Here is a 6,806-nt window from a genome sequence, read left to right as displayed (position 1 = left end):
GGTAGTAAAATAGCTAGCACATGAGCAAGACATTTCGACCCCAAGACATTTCAACCCCAAGAGACAATTCGACCCCAAGACATTTCAACCTAACTTCTTGGACATTTCGACCCCATTCAATGATATGCCTGAAAACATATAAGAATGCCGTCATTATTATAATTAAGCTTTAATCTATAGATAATTGAGCAATTTCAAAATGTAATGATGCTTATTTACAATATTAAATGTTAATAAAATACGGTTATTTTTGCGAAAATAAGATTTTTTTTACGAAAATGAGCCATATTTGTCTAAATTTCTTTATTTTCTAAAATTTTATTTTAATTTCTTATAGCTATATTAGTATGCTGAAAAAATGAGTGATTTTTTTCTCACAATAACGAAATATTCATCATTTATAAATAATTTTTTTTATTAACGAAAAATAACGGGATTTAGTATCAGCCGCTTTATTACGTAAATAATTATGAAAAAAATCATTCGATTATCTATCTTAAAATAACCTTTAATATAACGTATTTTCATACTTGGTGTTTATTTATATTTTCAAATCATCTTTAAAAAGGACATTTTAGTTTCATGGCATATATTAAAAAATGATTTTTTAATCATGGGCCGAATTTGTGATTTTAAATTATGAAAATAACTTAATAAAGTCACATCTTTAATACCTCTTTATTTATTTATATATTTTTATTTTTTTTTTTTTTTTTTTTTTTTTTGTTTAAAGATTTTAAAGCATCTCATTTTTTATGGGATTCAACCAAATAAATTTTATAATGTAAATCAATGAAGTTTAAGATGTCACCATCTTCATTATATTGATATTTAAAATCATAATCAGAAAACGTGATCTTTTGTTTTTCTTATCACACCTTGATTAATTTTTTGTTGATATACCAAGGTATATTTATCTGCAGTGGATTGCAATAACAATCAATTAAGCGATTGTGGTGCCCCTCGGATATTTATAACATGTGTCAAACTTATCTTTAAATTTTGGGCGAAAATGGGAAAGAAAATAATGCCTAAGGAAATAAACAACTATTGCTTTTTTCGCATTTAATGTTATTTTCGTAAGTGATTTTGACGCACACATAAAGTATTTGCTTTACAGAATACAGAATATGATTTTTGTTATTTACAAACTGCTCTTTTCTATTCCAGTTGTAAAATATCAAACACGAATCCCCGTTTACTGCAAAATTTAAAAATATGTGAGTACTGTGTTGTTAGTAACAGGGAAAAAATTATTATCATTTCAATCTGTAGGAAAATGTTGCAGCCGTATTACTTTTTTGTATATTAAATATTTTAGCAAATACAGTGATTTAAGTAAGATTTTTTAAAGTATGATTTTAACAACTTCAAGCGATTTCGGTCACACATTAAACTGGAATCTACCTAAAAAACCGGGATACACCGGAATACAGTTTCTGTAACCGGAATAACATTTTTTTTTGTAAGTTAAAGGTATTTTTGAAATTTTTTTGAAAAAAATTTCATTCATTATATAAAAAATGATATAAAATACGAAAGGAAAATAAAATACGTTCACGCAAACTGATTTATACGAGACTGAAATTCCACGACCGCGCGGGAAATTTCCCTTACCGAAATCCCCCCCTTATTTTATTAAAAAATGTTTTTTTTTGTGGGGTTTATTGCAGAAAACATTCATGAAAAACTAAATAAATACTTTCAAAAGGGATAAAAAAAATTTTTTAAAAAACGCAAAAACGTTTTTTATAAAAGTTTGGGAAATTTTCCGGGGCCCCACGGGGAAAATTTGCCAAACCCGAAAAAACCCCCCTATTTTTTAAACAAATGGTATTTTTGAAGTGTTTTATACTAAAATTTCAAACATATTTTCCAAAATTTTTATTATTTTTTTAAAAAGGGAAATTAAAAATTTTTGCCTGTTACTTTTTGTAATAAATTTGAAAATGGGCGTGCGCCCGGGAAATTTTTATGCATTGGGTTTTCCCCGTCCAAAATTCTCTAATGTACACAGGTATTTTTTTAAAAAAAATCTTTTTTTTTGGGGTTTAATAATAGAATTCAATCATATCTCAAAAAAATAATTAATTTAAAAAAGGGAAAATAAAATGCGCAAAACTTTTTTTACCAAAGTTAAATTTTTGGGTTTAAAGCGAAAGGGGAAATTTGCGCCCCTCGGGGATGAACTAAAATTCGCCGAATTTAACCCTTTTTATACACCAAAATTTTAAACCCAGAAGCGTATCCTTAAATTTTTAAAAAAATACCCATTAGATGTAAAAATTTTTATGTCTGTAGGGTAAAATAAAATGTACTGTTTTTGGAGAAAAATCCTCCAAATTGAAAGCCCAAGGGTTTTATTCACTCCCACTCAATGCTTAAAATATTTATCTTTTTCGTATGCATGCAAAAAATTTTGTATTAAAAAAAGAAAATGAGCTTTTTATGCTTAATTCTAATAAAATGTATTTTCGGTTCTGTTTCAAATTTTTTTTAGCGTTTAAATAAAATTTAAAACTTTTAAATTTTTAACGCATTTACCTTTTTTAACATTATTTGTCACATGTCCCCTTGGTGCTTCCCAAAACGATTTTTTTGATATAATAAATTAGGGGGTAAATAATAAAATTTAAAAACCAAACCCGGAAAAAATCAGAGGCACGTTTTTTGAACCCGCATAATTCATTTAAAAATAAATTTTTAATAGATCTAAAATTTATTTTTTTCCCTAAAATAGCAAAATGGAAAAAAATAAAAAAATAAAACCCATACAACATTTCTGAGGGTCGAAATGTTTTGGGTCGAAATGTTTTGGGGGCCCGAAATGTACAAAAAAAAAAAATTTTTTGGGGGTTGAAAGCCCCTTGGGGTAAAAATGTCGGGGTCGAAACGCCCCAAGATTCGTAAAATAGATGACCAAAAATAAGTAATGGACCAGTATAACGGATATGAACAGTGCACGGCGCGTGGCCATGACTGAAAGTACCACCACACCCCTGCTACATTTCCGAAGATTTAAGTCTCTTTTTAGCTCATCTGATTTTTTGAAAAAAAATGATGAGTTATTGTCATCACATTGAGCGGTTGTCGGCGTCGGCGTCGCGTCTGCGTCGGCGTTGCCTGGTTAAGTTTTATGTTTAGGTCAGCTTTTCTCCTAAACTATCAAAGCTATTGCTTTGAAACTTGGAATACTTGTTCACCATCATAAGCTGACCCTGTATAGCAAGAAACATAACTCCATCTTGCTTTTTGCAAGATTTATGGCCCTTTTGTACTTAGAAAATATCAGATTTCTTGGTTAAGTTTTATGTTTAGGTCAACTTTCTCCTAAACTATCAAAGCTATTGCTTTGAAACTTGGAATACTTGTTCACCATCATAGCTGACCCTGTACATCAAGAAACATAACTCCATCTTGCTTTTTGCAGGATTTATATCCCCCTTTTGGACTTAGAAAATCAGTTTTCTTGGTTAAGTTTTATGTTTAGGTCAGCTTTTATCCTAAACTATCAAAGCTATTGCTTTAAAAATTGCAACACTTGTTCACCAACATAATTTGACCCTGTACAGCAAGAAACATAACTCCGCCTGCTTTTTGCAAGATTTATGGCCCCCTTTTGGACTTAGAAAATATCAGATTTTTTTGGGTTTAAATTTTATGTTTAGGTCAACTTTTTCTCTTAAACTAATCAAAGCTATTGCTTTGAAACTTGCAACACTTGTTTCACCATCATAAGCTGACCCTGTACAGCAAGCAACATAACTCCATCTTGCTTTTTGCAATAATTATGCCCCTTTTGGACTTAGAAAATCATTTTCTTGGTTGAGTATTATGTTTAAGTCAACTTTTCTCATAAACTATCAAAGCTATTGCTTTAAAACTTGCAACAGTTTTTCACCATCATAAGTGGACACTGTACATCAAGAAACATAACTCTATCCTGCTTTTTGCAAGAATGATGGCCCTTTTTAGACTTAGAAAATCATGGTAGGACAATATTTCTATTACACAAAAAAAATCAGATGAGCGTCAGCACCCGCAAGGCGGTGCTCTTGTTTAGCTCATCTGATTTTTGAAAAAAAATGATGAGTTATTGTCATCACTTGAGCGGTTGTCGGCGTCGGCGTCGGCGTCGGCGTCTGCGTCGCGTTGCCTGGTAAGTTTTATGTTTAGGTCAGCTTTTCTCCTAAACTATCAAGCTATTGCTTGAAACTTGGAATACTTGTTCACCATCATAAGCTGACCCTGTATAGCAAGAAACATAACTCCATCTTGCTTTTGCAAGATTTATGGCCCCTTTTGTACTTAGAAAATATCAGATTTCTTGGTTAAGTTTTATGTTTAGGTCAACTTTTCTCCTAAACTATCAAAACTATTGCTTTGAAACTTGGAATACTTGTTCACCATCATAAGCAGACCCTGTACATCAAGAAACATAACTCCATCTCGCTTTTTGCAAGATTTATTGCCCCTTTTGGACTTAGAAAATCAGTTTTCCTTGGTTAAGTTTTATGTTTAGGTCACTTTATATCCTAAACTATCAAACTATTGCTTTAAAACTTGCAACACTTGTTCACCATCATAAGTTGACCCTGTATAGCAAGAAACATAACTCCGTCCTGCTTTTGCAAGATTTATGGCCCCTTTTGGACTTAGAAATATCAGATTTCTTGGTTAAGTTTTATGTTTAGGTCAACTTTTTTCTTAAAACTATCAAAGCTATTGCTTTGAAACTTGCAACACTTGTTCACCATCGTAAGCTGACCCTGTACAGCAAGCAACCATAACTCCATCCTGCTTTTTGCAATAATTATTGCCCCTTTTGGACTTAGAAAATCATTTTCTTGGTTGAGTATTATGTTTTAAGTCAACTTTTCTCATAAACTATCAAAGCTATTGCTTTAAAACTTGCAACAGTTTTTCACCATCATAAGTGGACACTGTACATCAAGAAACATAACTCTATCCTGCTTTTGCAAGAATGAAGGCCCTTTTTGGACTTAGAAAATCATGGGTAGGACAATATTTCTATTACACAAAAAAAATCAGATGAGCGTCAGCACCCCAAGCGGTGCTCTGTTTAAAATACATTTAAAGTAGCGGTGTCACTATAAACATTATATCGATATATTGCAACTAATTTGACGCCATCTTAGGAAATATTGAAATAATTTTTTCATATATGGGCAATATGATGAATTCCCCACTTGCGTCAAACACTCGAAAGACCAAAATGATTGAAGCAATTCCAGATGAAATTTTCATCACTGCTGACGCTTTACTTGCTATAGGTATTAAATGCCAATTATTTCACGAATTGGCCATACATTCAAAAAAACAATGTATCGAAAGGATCAAATTTAATTCCTCATGGATTTATGTAAAATTAATTAAATAATGTCCAAAATTAGGAATTTTCTGGTGATTTAAACCTGTGTACATACTACACACCGATTTACGTTTACCATGTGTCTACACGCCGATATGTTAAAGCAATAAAACCAATAACTTTACATGACTGTGTAAACGTCTGCCTGCTTAGCTTGGTAGAGGGTTTGGTCTACGGATCGCGGGGTTGTGAGTTCGATCCTCGGCTGATTGTATATTCTCCATGACTATTTGATAAACGCACTGTGTCTGAAACCATTATTTTCAATGTGGTTTGGATAACATGTAGTGTCAAGAAAAAAAAATTAAATATATGTTTAAAATGTAAATGATTAAATACTGAAGTATACTATTAAATTAGAAACATATTGCAGAACCGTGATCATATAAACTTCAGAGAAATTCAGACCTCAGAGAATACCTGACTTTACATGCATCATTCTTCTCTAACCGAATTCTGCTTGACAATGTATTAACTATTAATTTGGGCTGACTTTTAACACCTTTTGCAATAATATTAAAGACTGAATGGCCTCCACCTCTGATTCATGTGGGGAATTTGGCAGTTACTTGCGAAACAGGTTTGTACTGAAACAGAATCCAGGAACACTGGTAAGGTTAACTGCCCACCGTTACATGACTGAAATACTGTTGAAAAACGTGTTAAACCCAAAACAAACAAACAAAACATGACTGTGTAATGTGATTTATGGCCCATTATTTTGGTCCTTCAAAGTTAAGATTGCCTGTCACAAATAATATATCATCTGAACGTTGAATTATTTTGACTATATTGCAATATGTTGCCAAAACTGTATGGCACGTGATACGCAACCAACATCCCAGTTTTTATGGTATTACTTCACATTTTTCCTTGCTAACCTCGGCCTAGGCACATCGGAATTATGGCCCTTGAAACAAATAACCAATAGGCTGGTTACTCCAACATGTGAATTACCAATAGGCCGCTTACTCCAACACGTAAACAGTATACAAAGACAGACTTACTATCAGAAGATTAGGCAATGTAGGAGACATGCGCTTTTCTCTCAAAGTACCTCTAGTATTATTGTTGTTTTTTTTTTCCAAATAATACAGTACCAGAGTAGACCCCTTAAACACTCTTTAGTTGACCCAGTATACTTAAGCAGCATAACAGAATTTGTCTTAGAAATTTCAGCTGCAGACATACAAATGTTTTTGAAATGCAGCAACAATTTTTTGGTAATTTAATTGTTTATTACATCACTATCGTAAAGTTATAATACTGGCCAGCTAAGATTACGTACGAAAGTTATAGGAAGGTCATTTTCTACAGCAATGCTAAAAACATCCGTTCACGAAGACATTGGCTGGATAAATTTACTTGTAAATTGATAGATTCCACCGATGGAGACGGATATAAAAAATGTTAC

The sequence above is a fragment of the Mercenaria mercenaria genome, chromosome 5, assembly GCF_021730395.1.
Source record: "Mercenaria mercenaria strain notata chromosome 5, MADL_Memer_1, whole genome shotgun sequence".
Classification (NCBI taxonomy): Eukaryota; Metazoa; Mollusca; class Bivalvia; order Venerida; family Veneridae; genus Mercenaria; species Mercenaria mercenaria.
This window is presented reverse-complemented; position numbering follows the sequence as displayed.